The sequence below is a fragment of the Apis mellifera genome, linkage group LG2 (genome assembly GCF_003254395.2).
Source record: "Apis mellifera strain DH4 linkage group LG2, Amel_HAv3.1, whole genome shotgun sequence".
Lineage (NCBI taxonomy): Eukaryota > Metazoa > Arthropoda > Insecta > Hymenoptera > Apidae > Apis > Apis mellifera.
The window spans coordinates 527,062-546,496 of record NC_037639.1 but is presented as its reverse complement, the minus strand read 5'-3'; the positions used below and the strand labels follow the sequence as shown (position 1 = coordinate 546,496).

Genomic DNA, 19,435 nt, shown 5'->3' with positions numbered 1-19,435 from the left:
CATATATTTGCTGTACCAACAGGAATTAAAGTTTTTAGATGACTAGCTACTCACCATGGAGCAAAATTAAAATGAAATATCTCAGTTTTATGATCCTTAGCTTTTATTATATTACTCACTAAGAAATTAATTTCAAAGATTTTTTTATTTAATCCACTTCTATTGTTTAAAACAATAGAAAGAAGAAGACAGAGATCAGAGAAGAAGAAGTTGGTTTCTCGTTTCTGCTTCCTCCTTCTCTTCGCGTCCTTCATTCTCTCTCTCTCTTTCTCTCTCTCGTTTCACTCTCCCGCAATTTCATCTCTTATTCCCTCTCTCCGCTCCGTCCGCGGATCAACCCCTAGGGGTAGGGCACTCCTTTTGGTTCACCCCTTAATTCGAAGCGGCGAAGCGTTGCCTCGTATCGAGGATGCATGCTCAAATCAAAAACGTCGGGGGCAAACCACCCTCTAAAATCGTTTCGAATCGATAAAGAGCGCCCTTTTCGCGCGGTGGCTACGAAATATTGCCACAGAAATACGCGTAACCCTAATTAATCCGGAGGATGTCGTTTTCGAATTTCTTCGCGATTAAAAAAAAACTTACTTTATTCTGGAATATCGTTTTTTCAGGATCATTTTAGGATTTTTCGTTTCTTGAAAAAATGTCTTGAACGAATGTTTATTAGATTTTTCTTTTCTCTAATTTAAAATAAGTCGTGAAAATACTTTGAATAAACTTGTTATTTTATTAAAGTAATTATTATAAAAATAAATTTAAACTTAATTAATTAATCGATTAAATATCTGTTTTATATTTATAAAATCATTTATTTAATTTCGTTTATTTATTATAAAGGATACAATAAACAATTTTAATCGTGATATTTTTGTTGAATTGAATATATCTTTTAAGAAGAAAAAAATAACTAAAGCGTGCGCTCGTTTTATAATCGAAAAGCGCGCAAATGCGTTGTTGCGAAACCGGAGGAACGACTTACTTTCGAAAATTGTCGATTTCAAGTAAGAGATTAATTATTATCTTCGCAAGATATATCATTATTAAAAATTATTCAAAATCTCTCAGACAACCTAGATTCCGTAAAATTGTGCCGCAGAAGCGTTGAGATTTTTGTATTATTTAAAGAAAAAGTTTTGAAATTAGATAGGAAAAATTTATAAAAAAAATCGAAACCTAGACTTATTTCCATTAAATTATTAAAATTTAAAATTTTTAAATTCAAAAATTCATTCGTAGTGAAATTAAATTATTATATGTAATTCGTGCATCTAAAAATTTTGATCCAAATATTGGGAGAATTAAGGAAGAATTGTATACAATTTTACGTACAAATTTTTATCACTGGGATAGCTTGAAATTTTATAATTTAATTTCATTATCGGAAGAAAGAGATAAATCTTGGGTAAGAAATATTGCGAAATTTAAATATCTAAAAGGAAATGTTGATTTTTAATTTTTTTTCTTTCATACTTTTAATTTTCTAGGTAGGAAAGAAAAAAAAGTTTTATTTCTCATTTTCGACGCATATTTAATAATCCTCTCCTTTCCGATTGTTCCACGATCTCGTACAAAAAGACACGTACAAAACGCGAAGGCCATTTTACGAAGTAGGCTGAGCGCGGGATTCGTAAATGTCGTAGCCGTGGCAAGCGACGCTTTAGTAATAAAGTGCACGTGAATCTGTGCGAAAAAAAAAAAAGAAAAAAATGAATAAAAGAGCAGTGTCACTCTTGTCACTCTGGCCGTAAGACCCGTAAATTTCATTCCCCGAATTGTACACCGCTATAACCGTTTGCGCCCTTCCCGACGAATGTACATCGCGATATAAAGTATTCTTTTCAATGTTTCCTAACTGTACACCTTTTTTGTTCTTGCGATACAAGCGAACGTCGTTTAACCGCTTAAAGCAACATATGCTAGGATTTGGCGTACGTTACTTTGTAGAAATACAGGATTTTCGGTTTCTCCGCCAACTTTATTGCTTACCCTCGCTTCTCGAAAACGTCTTTTAACTTGTAAGGCGATGTAATGGATGGCAATTTTTTTTTTTTACCTGTCTTTTTCTTTCATTTTTTTTTTATATGTTTAGTCCTCTTGCTCTTCGAACTGAGGTCGAAAGGTTTTTCATGGGTCACCTCAGTCATTTTTGTTCGCATAAATTTTCGATTTGTTTATTTATATGTTATAAGGAATGGAAGTGATTTACAACGATCGAAGAATATGCAAGTGAATCTTTTCATTTTTTTTTAAAAAAATAAAAATCGCGATGCTTGTAATTAAAAATTATCGATTTAAGAAATATTTTAATTTAATTTATTAAATTTAATTGAGCAAAAGATAAAAAAAGGTGGAAAATTAAAATTAAAATATTTAAATTACAATTATTATTATATTTTTATCACTGATTGATATAAAATTTTAAACTTCGCTTTAAACATCTTACGTTTACTATTCTTGTTATCTTCTGATGGTAATTTAATATTTTACTAACATTCTTACTGCATCTTTGTACGTGTTTTTAAAAATTAAAATGTATATTTTTTCACTTATTTATGTAATTATGAGAAGAAAGACTTTACTAATGAGATAAAGAAAGATGGAAAATTAAAATAAAAATATTTAAATTACAATTATTATAATATTTTTATCACCGATTGATATAAGGTAAAATTTTAAACTTCACTTTAAACATTTTACTATTCTTGTTATCTTCTGATGGTAATTTAATATTTTACAAACATTCTTACTGCATCTACGTGTTTTTAAAAATTAAAATATAATAAGTTATTCTTACAATTCTTACAATTTTTGTCAATAATAACGTCATTCCAATTCTTTAAATTCTCTCATTATATAACATTATTTTTTAACACTAAAGCTCATACGAGCTTTATATTCTATTAAATACATACTTAAATTTCCAAGTAGATATTTTATGATGAAAAGTGGGTTAAAAATTTTTGTAACTCTTCTATCATATTCACATTTTATATACAGATAGATACAGATGTATCAATAACGTGATTCACCAAGGCTCGAACAGGAAGAACAATCGAAAAAGAGTGCAATATCGGATGGGCTACGAAAATGAAGAAGAAAGAAAGGTGGATCATTTGGTTCAAATGTTGATAAACCCGCTACACACATATATATATATATATATTTGATTCGCAATCGATCTCTTACCAGTCGTGAATTATTCAGTTCGCGTGACGATTTCGTCCCCGACATTTTCTACGGGGAATTCCGCGTTTCGAATACGACCTCGGTTAATAAGGGGTGTTTAACTTGGAGCAACGGATTTCACTTTCCTTCCTTTCATTTATTTCGCGTCGATTCACGCTTCCCTTGTCTTTCTTCCGATTCGTTTCGAGCCATTTCGTATAGACAAAGGAGGGAGGAGAGAAAGAAAGAAGGAGAGAGAAGGAAAGAGAGGCCTGTAAATATTCTTCGTAAACGTAAAACGGACCAAGTTCCTGTTGTTGCGGCTCGCCGTTAATTTGACATGGCGCGTTATAACGGCTGTTTACGGCGATGAATTATGTTCTTAGGGGTTCGTCTATATGATGTGTAGCTGTACCCATACGTGATTCTTGCTCTGTATATTTCTTCTCCTCCACAATTTCTCGTTTACTTTACTTTTAAATATAGCGGTGAAATATCTTTGTTTTATTTTTTGAATTACAGTTTTGATTACATTTTTGTACCATTCGATAAAATATAATCTTGTGATTATATTCAGATTTTTTATTAAGCGTTGTGTTAAAATTAGATCCATTCACAATTTTGAATATTTTTCTTGACACTCGTGCATTTATTTCTATATTTATTTCTGTATTGTCATCACATATGATTAATTAAAAATTAATTGTCCTCTCATGAAAATTTAAAGTGTCGTTTTACGAGAGAAGTTTTTAATAAATTCGATAACTTTTGTAAAAGGGAGATCTATGGATAAATAAAAATTCGAATCAAAGAGGAATCTGTCGTAGGACAGAAACACTCGGCGATTTTATTACGGGGATCCTTTTCCAATTAAACGGTTGCTATGGCGATGCTTACGAGCGATGCTTATGGCATTATCCGTGCAGATTCGTTTTACTTTTTCTTTTCCTCGTGTAAAAAGGAATCAATCCGTTGAAAAAGGTAGAATTATGTATATTTAAAATTATTTTATCATTCGATTATTAAAAAATTGTTGCAACCCTAAAGAGACTCAATCTTCTTAATCGTTATTTGAAGTATACGCAGCTCGAAAGCTGCGAAAACTTTTATGTTTAAATCATTCTTATCTAAACCTTTTATCGTATGTTTCATTGGTGAATTTATGGTAGGCGTTGTATACCTAAGAATTTACATGCTCTGGTTCTTGTTTTATATATGCTCGTTTCGATATCATATTGCATATTATCGTATCGTTGTAAATTATTACATCGGCATCTTGTGTTGTAAACGTAATTTTATTTACACAAATAACTCAACGCCATGTCGTAAATTATTTTAAATACGAAAAAAAAAAAAAGGAAAATGTAAAGATACGTGTTAATAATTGTTATATGAAAAATAATTCGTATTAAGATAAGGAACAAAAAATTTAATTAATTATTTTTACTTTGCTTTTTAACAAGAAACTTAAAAAAAAACAACTTTTCTTCTTGAAAATACATTATGAAAAACGCATTTTACAAAAATAATTTTCATCGAGTTTCACGAATCCTTCTTTACTCTTCTATTACCATTTTATGGTAAAAACGGATATTTTTCATCGTTTAAATAAAAAAAAAAAGGAAAATGTAAAGATACGTGTTAATAATTGTTATATGAAAAATAATTCGTATTAAGATAAGGAACAAAAATTTTAATTAATTATTTTTACTTTGCTTTTAACAGGAAACTTAAAAAAAACAACTTTTCTTCTTGAAAATACATTATGAAAAACGCATTTTACAAAAATAATTTTCATCGAGTTTCACGAATCCTTCTTTACTCTTCTATTATCATTCTATGGTAAAAACGTTTTTCATAACCTTTTTAAATAAACCTGTCACTCACTCAAACGGAAGAAAATAATAATAAATATCTGACAATGACACTTTAAACCGTGACAATTTCGTTTACAAGGAAATCTAATATCGATAAAGATGCTCTAAATGGAAAAAGGTGCGGTACAAGCACTTAAGAAGACAAAACGGACGAATTCTCTCGTAGCGGTGAAAACGAGATTTCGAGTGGTGCTCGTAATTAAGTGGTCCGCCGGAAGATGAAATGTAGCAGAGGAAAGGAAAATCGGGAAGGGGGGAGGAATTTTCTCCTCGGAGATTGAAATGTAGATTTGAAAGGAGTGAGCGAAAAAGTAAGTAGAATACTCGAGCACGTTGAATTCCGTGGCGGCGAGTGAATGCTCGGCTGGTTTTTTCAGAAGGGGTGCGTTGGAAGTTTTTGAAAATCTCCATCTCCAGGGGAGGGGGGTGGGCGCGGAAGTTTTTACCGCGAAACGACAACAACCTCCCCCGCCAGACGATGCGAAACCACCGGCGAGACCTCGAGCCTCGTGGTGGCAAGAAGTGTCCAATTTAAAATGTAAATTGCGTCGGATATTTGGCATATCGCGGAGGCGAAATGGCCGCGAAATTAAAATGTAATTTAATTCGAACTCCCTACCTTCGTCTCGCCACCCTTCCTTGCCTCCTCCCCTCTCTCTCTCTTTTTTTTTCCATCCTTCGTTACAGTTGGTGGGAAAAGTTAAGAAACAGATGTTTGAAAATTGTATCATATCACATTTTATTCGATAATGATCACGCGTTAAATTGAAATAGTAAGTAAAAGGGGATGTTTCGAAACGTGTGTTTTTTGTATTAAAAAGTCCAAACGAAATGGAGAATCGCCATGAAAGGAGGGGCGTTTGATTGGAATTAAAAAATATTTTTACCAAGAAACAATGATATGCAAATTTTATCATAGTCGATATTCGTGATATTTCGATAACGGGATATTTCATATTGGAAAATTTTTTTTTGCGAGATATGAATTTGATCAATTGGACAAATAATTTTACGAAATATTTCAAATTTTACTTCCACTCGATCGTATTAAAATTATTAATTAACGTTATAATTAATAATTTAAGTTTAGCAATTAATAAGCTAGAAACTATACAATGGAAGAAAAAATGGCGGTAAATTTAAATAAGAAGTAGTTTTGAATGTACTATTTATTTACTCGCACTAAAATTCTTAATTAATTATTTTCCTTCTTAATTTTTGTCAATAGATGTATCCATCTTTGATTATAAAACTCGTCGTGATGATCTTTTTCACGAAATAACCTTGTTGCGTCGAATATAAAAGATTATAATTTCTCTATTCATCACGCTATTCATTATCGTTAAACTGTTGTCGATTTTTATGTACAATTGTGAAATATTACTATTCTGAATCTATATCATCACGATAAATATTAGGAAATATTTTGTTCGAATGTTCGAATCTTAAGATAAATATTCAACTTGTTAATATATTTTTCAAGGATTTATTTTGAGATGAAAACAAACGAGAAAGTTGATATTCAAAAATTGAAGCTTGTATATCAAGTTACGAGCAATTTAAATTTTAGATGAAATATACGTGATGTAACGGAGCGATTTCAACCAATATTAAATTTCAATTGTTTAAAGCTTAATTAATAAGCTTTAAATGGCATTGGTTTTTGTCTCCAAAATAGATTCTCTAAAAATGTTTTATAAACGTATTAATAGGTTTGTATATTCTTATACGATATTCTTTTTTATTATTTTTCTAACCTAAATGTAATGATATTAAATCTAATAAATTAAATATATATGATGTAATAACGTTAACATCTATTTGTAAATTTGTTTACATTTTTTAAGGTATTATAATATTAATATACTATATATTATGTATATATTATGATACATATTATGTAAATAAATCTTTGAGTAATTATATCATGATGGATTGAATTAAAAAAAAATTCTTTTGAAAAATTAAATGCTATAAAATTTCTGCAACATATGTTATATTTTTTAGTACTTATATTTACTTTACAGATTATGCATTTCAAAATTATAAAATGCTGAATTATGATACAATTTTTCTAATCTAAATGTAATGATATTAAATCTAATAAATTAAATATAATAATATTAATATCTATTTGTAAATTTGTTTACACTTTTTAAGGTATTACATATACTACATATTACATGTTACATATTATGTAAATAAATCTTTGAGTAATTATATAATGATATGATAAATTGAATTTAAAAAAAATTCTTCAAAATTTTTACAACACATGTTACATTTTTCAGTAGTTATATTTAGTATTTACAAATTATGCATTTCAAAATTACAAAATGTTGAATTATGATACAATGGAATTAATTAATTATCTATATTAATAGAAGAGAAACTTGTTCCAATAACCGGTTTTTCAGTTAATTGATGTGGAAGAATGAAATTAGTGAACATACTATCTTAAAATGACTAGAAATCAATCAATTTTTTAAAATGTATAGTGATAACTTTATATAATTAATATAATTATTGTTATTTTAATATTTTTGTATAAATGTAGTATAAATATAGTAATAATAAATATTATATAATAAAATTTTTTAGTTATAGTTTATAGTTGCAATAATTGAAATGATGTATGTATGGTATTTCATTTAATTGAAAAAGATGGATTTTCACAAAGGATTGAAATTGTAAAAAGAAATGTTATTACAAAAATTAGTATAAAAGATACAATAAAAGACAAATTCTAAAAACAGCAAATATTAGAAAAGATTAAAAATTAATGGACAAAGTTAAATATTAGGATATTTAAACTTTTGTGAAATTTAATATTGAAATTTTTTATTCAAAATAGTTAAAAAATCAGTATACAAAAAAGTTACAATTAAAAATAATCTTTTTACGCAACCGATAGTTTACGACTAACCTCTTAGAGATATTTTACTCGATCAAAATAAGATCCTTTCAAAGATTTGAAATGAAAAAATTATTTCGATACATTTATTCGATTCACATTCATTTTATTTTCTTTACAAAATATCCTGTAAACAACAAAATTTAACAACTCGAGCAATTGAATAACATTGCGTGAAACAACTTTAATCTCATAAAGTTGATCCTGAAGTTGATATAGAAAGCAAAAAATAACTTTCGACGAGATCAAAACGGATCGTTTTCATTCTTGGACGCCTCTTTTTTCCTGCCACGTTTCGGAACCGCACGAATGTTATTCTCTATCCGTGGTCTTACGTCGACCCGCCCCCTCCCCTCGTACAACGATTATTCTTCCTCGTGATGCGAGGCCAACGCGCTTTGCATGAATGGAAGTCGTCGCGACCTCTCAGATGAATGGTCCTTTCTTCCTCTCTCTTCCTCTCCACCACCGCTTTCTTTTCCCTTCTTCCATCTTCGCTTCATCTTTTCTGTCGCTAGATTTAAAATTAAAAATATTAATTTTTCTCCTTTTTACGGACAGATAGATAGATAAAGATGGATCGAATTTTTTAAATTTACCAATCTTTGTAATATCTTTATAATTTAAAAAAGATTAATTTTTTTTTTAATACAACAAATAGTCGATCAAAATTCCAAGATTTGGACATAAATTTTAACATGAATTGAAAATTGACGTGGTTACGATATTCTTTTAAGTTATTATGCAAATTATATCTGAGTGTATTTACCCGGATTTGAAGAGTTTGGAAAAGTAGTAAAAGTTTTTCGAATCTCGAAAACTTTGGAAAACTTGAAACTTTTTCAAGGGATTTCCAAGTTTCCACATATATACATAAATGTAGCAATTGTTGACAGAAGATTAAGCTTATTGGTATTTATGCAAAACAAGATCAAATATTCAATTAATATATAAAATATCAATTATTAGAAAAATTGTAATTGTAAACTTGAATATTAAGTTGATTTTATTTATTATAATATCGATATTTCTTCAAATCAATCTTTTTTTCTTGGCACATTTATAATATATTTAAAATGATCGAAACAACTTTGCAAGAATCGATAATTACAAAATTTAATCAAAGATTTAATTTTAGCAACGCAATGATATCCTTATTATGGGACAATTTATTCATGATGATCCTAAATCTTTTGATACGATTGTCGTTTATAGTTGATAAACGTTAAACGTTCGTATAATTTATATGCATTGACAATTGTCGATGTCTCTTTATTCAAATTACTCGCAATTATACTTAATTGTGAGAGCTTCGTATAAAACATCATGGATAAAATACTAAGAAGCATGATTATTCTGACAATGAGAGAAATAATAAAGAACAATAATAAGAGACGTAAAGAATGGTAACAGTTTAACAAATTTCCTTATTATTTCTCAAATACCGCCATTATTTTTCAACTTATTATTTTTTTGAATAATTAGATTTATCAATTTCTCGAGTTTTAAATATTATTTTAAATATTATTACATTAAGTTCAAATGTTCAATTAATAATAATTACATTTTATATTTCCATTTATATAGAATATATATATATCTTATATTATTATTATTGATTATATTGGAAATGTATATTTATGTTAATTTTACGAATGAAACTAATTTTTATTCTTTGAAATTGAAATATACTTTCAGTTATTGAATCACTGAATGACAATTTTTCAATTATTTTCATTTTCATTCTTTCCAGAAAATAGGTAATTAGTAAGACGTGATTGGGTTTAGAATTCAGATGTCTTTTAAAAAAAATTTCTAACCTATTTTAATTGTATTTCTATTCGACTGAAATTTAAAAGAAACGTTGAATAAAATGTTTGTCATCTCCATTTTCAGAATATTAAACTGTACATTTTAAGGATTTTAAAGAAACAGTATATTTTTAGATAAATTTTATAATTACTGTAATTAATACAATTTAACGATGAAAGATTTTAAAACAAAAAAAATAAGAGAGGTAAAATAAAAAATTAAGTAATATTAAATTAATAGATTGATCGATATAAATTTTAACTTAAACTTAAACGATATTTATTATGTATAATATATTTTAAAAATTTTGAATTATTTTACGTAATAAAATTAAAGTAAAAACTCAAAAATTAATTATTGTATAACAATTTATTTTTTTCGATTCACCATCATTCATCTTTTTGCATTCACATCGATCGAAGAGGATACAAAAATTCTGTGACCTCGCCGAATCTCTTCAACTTTCACTCGCTTGTTTCGCTATATATACATATACGCACTAAAAACGAATCGTAAATTTCGTATCACAGAGTCAACGCTCTCTATACAATCTTACGACCGAAAGCCTGCCTTATTTCGCATCGAACGATACCGAGCCTTTGCCCTCTGCTGGCCAAACGTTTGAATTCGCAACATCGATCGATTACGTATCTCTCCGATCCGTAGGATACCGCGCCACTTTCAACGATTCGAATTTGGTTCAGGCACTGGAACGAACGGTGTCTGCCACGAGAAGAGAGAAGGAAATGTATCGTTGGCGCGTGAGAGGCCTTTCCACCGCCTCGATTCGTGTTCGGGCCTGTGCATATCCGTACGCGGCCGAGATTTAACACGGCGAGGCGAACCGCTGCCTTCGACGAGAATACGGCCGACCCCCTGGCGAATTTCGCGCCGCGTACCAAACCTAACCGCTTCTCTTTTCCATCCCTCGAGGAAACGCCGTCCAGCCTTCGTATTCGGATGCTAAACTCTTCTCTACGTGGTCCCAATTTCAAAAACCGACCAAGCGAATGACCGCCGCGAAGGCTTCGTCGAATGGTACGGGACGCGAATAACTTATGGGTTGTAGGCGCGTGAATGCGGTAGTTGGAATATGCGGGAAGAAACGGTGCTCAATTCTAAACGTTCTCGGGTAAATTCAAACTTATTTACGATTTAACTATTGCAGCAAGTTTGAATTCTTCGAATCGAGAAGAAGAAATGATTCGATTAAAGTTTTTTGTTTCTCCTCTTTGTAAGCTTTTTTGTAATTTTCTCAAAAATTAATTTTTCTCTATAATAATATTGGAATAAAATAAATAGGTAATTTTAAAAAAATTATTCTACACGTACCTTTACGAGAGGTTATCTTTGAAATTTCAAACATCTTATCTTTAATTAAAATATTCCAATTTGAACAACGTTGTTGAATTAATCGAAAGCAACGTGGGATGAATAAGATGTTCTTTGGCGCAAGAAACAATTCCAGGTGCTGCCACGCAGTCTGCCGAGAAGACAGTCACGAAATTACGACAGCGCGAACCTCTTCGGCATTCCAAATTCTTTAAATCTTACTCGAATGCACTTGCGTAACAGTTATATAAGAGATTGTGATAGAACTTTCAAAGATTCTGAGAATTCATTGTGAAAAAAATCGTATAGTTGCAACAAGATCGATACAAGAGATCGTTGTCTCGATTATTTCCTGTTTCATACGTGAAGTGATTTAAGAAATTGTACCACCTGCATGAACAGTTAGGTCGGGAATTGCACGTGTTTCCTTTTTAATTCTTTTCAAATTTCACAAACGACAGAGTAGAATTTACAATAATGGTTTATTATAATTTTGTTTGTAAAAGATAAACGATATATTTTCTTTTAAATTATAAAAACATAAATATTCACAACTCGTAACTTGTCTCAAAGATCGAATTAGATTGCAATTTGTTTAATTAAGCTTAAAGAATTTAATGTTTTACTGATAAATATCATCGATGGTTTTACAATTGTTGTTTAAAATCAAATAATACGATTCACTTTTAACGACTAAATATGATACGAATCACTAATTTTTTTAAATTAATTAATTTAATTCACAACTCGATAATATCGATTACGAATAAAGTTAAATAGAATTAAAATTAAGGTTAAGAAGATTAAATCTTTCCAATATCACTTTTTTCTCTCCTTTCGTGACTTTTTTAATACGATTCAAACTCTAAATCAATTTCTAAATCAACAATTTCACACTTTCACTCATTTAACGAATCGAAAATAAATAGAATTGAGGTTAAGAGGATTACAACGTTGAAATTAATTAAGGTTAAATGTCGCGAATATCGATATTACTTTTTCTCTCTCTCTCTTTTTGCGAGCTTTTTGATACGATTGAAATCGTTTCTCGATCAACAATTTCACTCAACAATTTCGATTGATGAATCGTAATTAGAAACAGTACATCGACGCGTTCCAACTCCGAACTCGTTTTCAGCCAACTTCAGCGACAACTCGTAATCCTATCCCCACTATTTCCCCTTCGGTTCGAATACCGCGTCAGAGATCATAGAACGAAGGGAGCGACCCCGGTGTTAATCCCGGATACTTAGAGCGTGAACCAGGTGAGCATAAATTTGAATTCGCGTTAGTTGTCCGAATTGAAAGGTTGCTCGGACGCGTCCATAAATACAGGCGATATTTGGCGCGGCGCGCAGGGTGTTTATTCGAGCGCGAACCAGCGGTGCACAGGCTCGTTCGTATGTATGTAGCTAGGTACGCGAGACGTATAAATAAATCCAGGAGCTGCCACGCGGTCTGCCGTGAAACACGGTGTCTCGAGAGTGCACCACGCGTTCTCCCTTCCCGTCTACGTGCACGCACTCGGCTGCGCACACGCGCGCCCATGCACACGCACATTCTCGCGCACACGCTCGCGTACTCGTTCACGATCTTGTTCTGCGACTCGGTGGACACGTTTTCTTTGGTGCACAGGTGCTTCCGCGATTTGCGGGTATTCTGGCTCGAGGATTCTCCTCCGTCGTTTTTAGCCGCAGTTTCTCTCCATCTTGCAACTTCCTCCACGAATTAAGCTCAATTTACAAGCGCTTATTATTATCGATGCAGTGCCGCGCCTCGCTTCCCTGCCGTGCCGAGATCGAAAAAGGGCGCCGATTTTTTCCTTAAAGATGGGCGGATTTTTTTTCTTCCTTCTTTTTTTTTTTTAATACATGGAATATTTATTTTTCGAGTTTTTTTTAAACTTGTTTAAATTCTTGGTTAACTGATTACGAAATCTCAAGCTTACATTTATAATCAGTTAAGAATAAAAATACATTTTTTGATTTACAAAAAAATTAATTTTCATTTTTTTATCAAGATGTATTATAATTAAATGGATGTCAATAACGAAGATATTTTATTTTTTTAAATATATAATAAAAACTCCTTTTTTCTATAATATAAAAATAATTTTTTTTTTAGTAATTGTTAAAAATTATGTTAATTACATTAAAATTAAAAAATATACATTATAGTTTTTATAAATTTTTATAATATAATGTTATCTTGATGATAAAAGAATTTTTCAATTTTGGTTTCGATTATATTTGTAAAAAATTGAAAACTTGTGGTTCAAAATCTAAACTTGTATTATAATATTTGTGAGTTATCGAGTTCAAATTATTATTTATTCATAAAAGTTTCGAGATTTAAAAATTCGAAATTTCAAAGAATTTTGCATTCTAATTTTTTTACGCCTCGCCGAATTCTTCTTGTTCTCGTTTTCGCACGATTTTTTTCTTTTTCCTTTTTTTTTTTTTTTAAGACGTACCACGTATTTGCATAATGCGAAAGCGATGTACGGTGTCCCATATGCATGTGCAACGAGATAGTAAAATATTAATCGTAAATGGCGATACTGTGTAGTAAATAAATTTTGTAATATTGTCGGCCACATATTTTGCTCGGAACTCGTATTTTCTCGAATCGAAATACTTTTTTTAATCAAACTTTTTTTCTTAACACGGACTGTATGAATCAACGATAAATTGATAAACAAGATTTTAGAGGCCAATGCCAATTCTTAAAGGAAATACTTTTCATAAAAATATTTATGGCAACGTTAACATTAATTTTGATATTCGTTTATTTAAAAAAGAGTTTTTCTATTTTTCTTATCAGATATTTTTGTTCATTCGTAAATTTTTCATCTTTCCCGATTGATCAATAGGTTTTACTGTAACATAATTTTAGGAATATTTATCGTAATAATTTATTTAATTAATATTGCTTGATTCTATTACATTTCAATATCATTAATATATTATTTGATTATTTGATCTTTCTTTTGTATTTAGAAAAGGAAAAAAGTCGATTGTCATCAATTATCAAGTACTAAATCAATCGTTTAATTATAAATTCTCAATATAAATATATATTTATATTTTGTTTTGCTACTTATGATATTTAACAGCGAATAAAAGTTGTCTTCTATTCAAATTAAATTTAGAATAGATTAAATTCATAATATAAAATAAAAAGAAAATTATTAAAATAAAAAATAATTTTGCAAAAACTATCTTTAAAGTCTTTAAAGATAATAAAGATTTATTTTGTTAAATAATCATACAAGTTTGCCTTTTTTCATTCCATTTTAATATATATATATATGTTAAAATAAATTACCTTCTTTCGAGGCTATTTTTTAAAATCCAACAATTTTTCAATTTCGAGTAAGTAAATTATTACGAATCGCGAAAAGATGATTATCGTAAAGATTCCAAGCGAAACGTGATCGAATCTGAATAAGAGATAAGAGATTTAAGTAGAAAGTGAGGTTATGATTCTCGCGGAGAATCAATCTCTCCTAAGAATATTAGAAAAGTATATATAAGGAAAAAGATCGAAGCGCTGGGATGCAATCCGATAATTGTCGTTGCACCGAGTGGAAGTTGGCTCAAAGTCGCAACGACAATAACAACAACAACAACGAGATAGCGCGTTGCTCGCACGCAGTCATTTGGGGAAGTTGGAGCGTTCGCGCTCATCCCGAAATAAACTGCGACCGCATACCCGTACGCGCGCATGCGCACGCCCGCCATCCACCGATTTACCCTTTCTCTTTCCTCCTTGTCTCGCCGCGCGCGTACTTTCTCGCTCCTCTTTCCACTCCTTTATTTTTGCACACCTTAAACCGTCTCTCTTCGGCCCTCTCCTCTTATCGGGGGAGGGGGGGGGCGCGCTCTCGTTCCTTCTCTCGTTCGTTACCTTTTGTCGCGATTTGCAAAGCGAAAAAACGACAAAAGATCCTCCCGCGGACACGTTCGAAACCAGTTGGAGGATCAACGAGGTCACCGGCACCTTTGGCCAGGGATTCCCTTAAATGGCCTCTCGTTGGCATCGCCTTTTAGAAACCGCTCGATGGAACTTGTCTCGTCACCGCGCCTCGCGACTTTTCTGTCGCTTTACTCCTGTCGCTCCTCGCTTTTGCTTTGCTTTCCTTTCGCTCCTCGCTTCGACACGCATTTTTCTTTCCCTCCCTCCCCTCCTCTTCCTCCCCGCTGGCCTTTCTCCATCTCTCCATCTCACCAGCCTTGTCTCCTTTTTTCCATTTAACGACCTTTGTCTCCATGAGAATTTCATTATACGTCGTGTAACTCTTACCGAGGCGTGAGAAGTTTCACAATCTTGAAATTGCATGTCGCTTTTAAACTCTCTTGCTTTCTCGCTTTACCTCGTCTGCGGTTTAATGGTATTTTCTGTTTACAATACGGATATATACCATTAAACGCCGATTTCTTTCTTTCCTTTTCGTTTCTTTTTTAATTTCTTCCCCGATTTTTTTTCTTTCTTTCTTGATCTCGTTCTTGGCTCTACGTTTACGTTTACGTTTCAACAAGTTAGGGAGTTTCTTGGGATCCAATTTTGGAAAAGATGTACATAGAAAACGAAATTTGTTTAAAATGCATTAATTTTTTTCGATCCATCTACTTTTTGTTATCAGGAAAAACTGACTTATCAAAAATAAGCCGATAAAAGAGAATTAAGAAATAACTAATTTTCGAACTCGAATTTCGAATATTGGGAAATGTGTGATAATAGTATGATAAGGGAAATACGATTATTATTCGCCATTTCTAATTTCATTATTCGGCGAAAATCGAAATACCAAAATTAACTATTAGAACAGGTGGTAGGTAATGGGCTAATGAAATTACAGAAGAGAAAATCCAATGTTGGCACATTATTATCGGGGATGTTCATCGTCTGGCGACTAAGATAGCACGTTCGAGGAAATGTTAACCCATGCTCCGCACTAGAGAATTGCTCTCGACACGGTTATTATTGGATATATATATATATATATATAAACCAATTTTCTCGTTTCTCCTTTTACGATTGTTTCTTCTTCGAAGGGTATTATATATTTTATTTTACTTGATTTCCTTCTTAATACTAGTACGTCTCTTTACTTTTAATCTTTATTGAAATTTTATATTCCACTTTATTCATGATTTTATTACTTTGTTTTTAAATAATGTATATTTCTAGATATTATAAAGATATAACATTAGCGAAAGATTTTTGCGATAATAATTTCCAATAAATTTATACAAGTACAATTAAGCTAATTGCTACGATATATATTTCTTTATTTATAGTGAAATTTTTAAAGGTATCGTTAAGATCTATTTAAAAGGAATTACGATAAATTTCGTACTCTATTTTTCACTTTATCAAGAGGAGAAACACATAAGTTTCAATTTCTTACCGAGATAAATATCCGTGGTTCCGTTTGATCTCTAAATGAAACAAGATCAATGATTCGAATGGTTTTATGGTCCTCGTAAAATAAATTGATTTAGTGGGTACGTGCAAACGTTGCCACGAAACGCTTTTGGAATTCTTGATATCCAGCTATATATTGAAACAATTAATTGAGCTTGATTCTCTCTTAGAGATTTTTTTTTTATTACTAGCGTGCAGTTGATTATCCTCAACCATTTTATCGTGTCGATATCTCGGTTATTAAAGGATCCTTGCAACAATTAGATCGCGTAATAATTTTGACACAACAGTTTGATTAATCGCAACCAGGAGAAATTCAACTTTCTTTTTCAATAACCTTTTTTGAAGATGATTAATAAACTCGAAATAACAAATTTTTACTAAATGCAACTTTGTTTTCACAAATACTTTATTAACTTTATTAATAGAAAAATATAACGTGAATAGTCATTTATAAAATTCTTGGAATATTATTTTAAAAGTTGTAAACAAGGCATAATGTACATATTCATACATCATTCCTCTTTGATCGTTGTACGAATACATTTAATAGAGAAAAATATATAAAATTGATGTATAGAATGTATAAAAAGGATTCTTAATTTCTCAATTTATCCACGTTAAAAATGTAATTTCACAATTGAAGAAACAGCGTTTGCGTGTCTATCTTTCGATCAGAGGATGGAAGGATTTTTAAATGTTGGCGCGCGATGCTCGAACGGTATATTCAAACCGGTATCGATCTGTAAAGAATTCCTGGGGGATTTTATTATTCGATAAAAAGGCCCCCCTTATCACATTGTTATCATCCTTGTAGCAGGGGATTGTTATGCCGTGCCGTGTCGAGATTATACGTCGTAGAAGATGGCAAGCACTTTACATCCGACCGAAGTAGAAAGTAACGAAATCGCTAGCTGCGTTAGAGGTGAGCCGATCGAGAGAGACAACGGACGACCCGATATCGCCCTGTCGATTTAGATAAAGCTCTAGCGGTTTAGAAAGCGGTACGGATACTCCTCGTAGCCGTAGGAGTGTCGTCGAATTTGTTTGTACTCCTCTCGCGTAGCGATAAATCATTATTTACGACTTACGATTTCAAATTGCGCGCCATTTATCAACCGAGGATAATTTCACGCGTGTACCGTCTTTTTCTCTTAATTCTTTCTTAATGCAAATTATATTTGTTTTCGATTATATTTTTATACATCTTGCGTGTATATTTTTATATTTGATATGCATTTAAATAATAAATTGGTTTTTCTTAAATAAATAGAAAAACAAATTTCGATAAAAATTACTAGATTTAGTTACTACTTTAGTTTACTTTTTAAAAATATATAAACAAAAAAATATATTGTTTCGTGTAATGGATTAAAATTTTTATCGATTGAAGCTAATTGATAATTAAATCTGAGACTTTAAATTATATATTAATTTCATGATGGAGATGATTGTGTATAATAATCTAATTATTGATCGACGATACAATACCTTTTTTAATTGTTAATTAATTACAATTGTACGATGGTTAATATCTATTTCATAATCTTTTTCGTGATTGGCAACGTATAATTATTTTGAAAAGATTAAGAAAATGCATATTAATTTCCTTTTCCATTTTTTCACTTTTAAAAAGCATCAAAAGCAGCATCAAAGGAAAAACAATGAATATACGTAGCGAAACGATACGTGAAATTTAAAGTGCAGCGAGATATACAATTACAAATTTCATTTCTTTAAACAGTATTTTTAACGTAGAAAAATAATTACGATATTTTCTTTCTTCTCTTGCTCTTTTAACGTACAATTTTAAATGTTTTTAATATCATATTCAATTTATCCTGTCTTTTTATAATACATTCTCTCAACGAATAATTGAAATTATTCTGAAACGCAAATGTATCTTTAATGATTACAACATCGTTTCGAAAATAAAGAATCATATTTTAGAAAAATCAATTTATGAGATATTATAGAGAAAAGTATCAATAATTATAACATTTTTTTCTCCAGTTAGATTAGGTTAGGTTAAGTTAGGTTAGGTTAGATTAGGTTATGTTAGGTTAGATTAGGTTAGATTAAGTTAGGTTAGATTAGGTTAGATTAGGTTAGGTTAGATTAGTTAGGTTAAGTTGGATTGGTTTGGATTAGGTTAGATTAAGTTAGATTAAGTTAGGTTAGATTAGGTTAGATTAGGTTAGGTTATGTTAGGTTAGGTTAGGTTCTCAAAATCAATTTATGAGATATTATAGAGAAAAGTATCAATAATTAAAATATTTTTTCATCCAGTTAGGTTAGGTTAGGTTAAGTTGGATTGGTTTGGGTTAGGTTAGATTAGGTTAAGTTAGGTTAGATTAGGTTGGGTTAGGTTAGATTAGGTTGGGTTAGGTTAGATTAAGTTAGATTAAGTTAGGTTAGATTAGGTTAGGTTAGGTTATGTTAAGTTAACTTGGATTGGTTTGGGTTAGGTTAGGTTAGGTTAGGTTTCAAATCTTTTCGAATCGAAGATCATAAATTTATAAAAATGAAATTAATTCTCTCTCTCTTTCTTCAACAAGGTTGCATCAAATCGAGCGGATATGATTTAACGCAATTCCGAAAATTCCTCACGTCGGAGAGATTTTTCTTGCAGGAAAGAAGGAAGATAGACTCGAATAATGGAACAGAGGGACGGTAATGCCGTTCAATCGGTGGAAAACGAGGAGGTGGAAGAAGGAGGAGGCGGAAATTTTTCGGTTCCTCCGTCTAAAACCGGTGGCCGATAATCGCTATTCAGCGCGAACCGTTGGCCCCGCTCGATCCGTGGCCGGCCAAGTTTAGTCCCCGCTCAACGGTCCGAGGATGCGTTGGCGCGCGCCAACACAACTTCGGCGAGGCAACTCTTCGACCTGCTACGTGAGGTCGA

General features: G+C 31.1%; 1 protein-coding gene and 1 long non-coding RNA gene across 2 annotated transcripts in view; one reads left to right on the top strand and one right to left on the bottom strand.

Moving 5' to 3' along the window:
- LOC724319 (netrin-A-like) overlaps positions 1–19,435 on the top strand; it is a 172,920-nt gene that overhangs the window by 7,479 nt on the left and 146,006 nt on the right. The window lies entirely within an intron of this gene.
- LOC113218606 lies at positions 8,250–12,935 on the bottom strand. Its single transcript, XR_003304208.1, has 2 exons — positions 11,101–12,935; positions 8,250–8,470 (listed from the first exon to the last, which is right to left on the bottom strand). It is a non-coding gene; the product is annotated as an uncharacterized LOC113218606 (long non-coding RNA).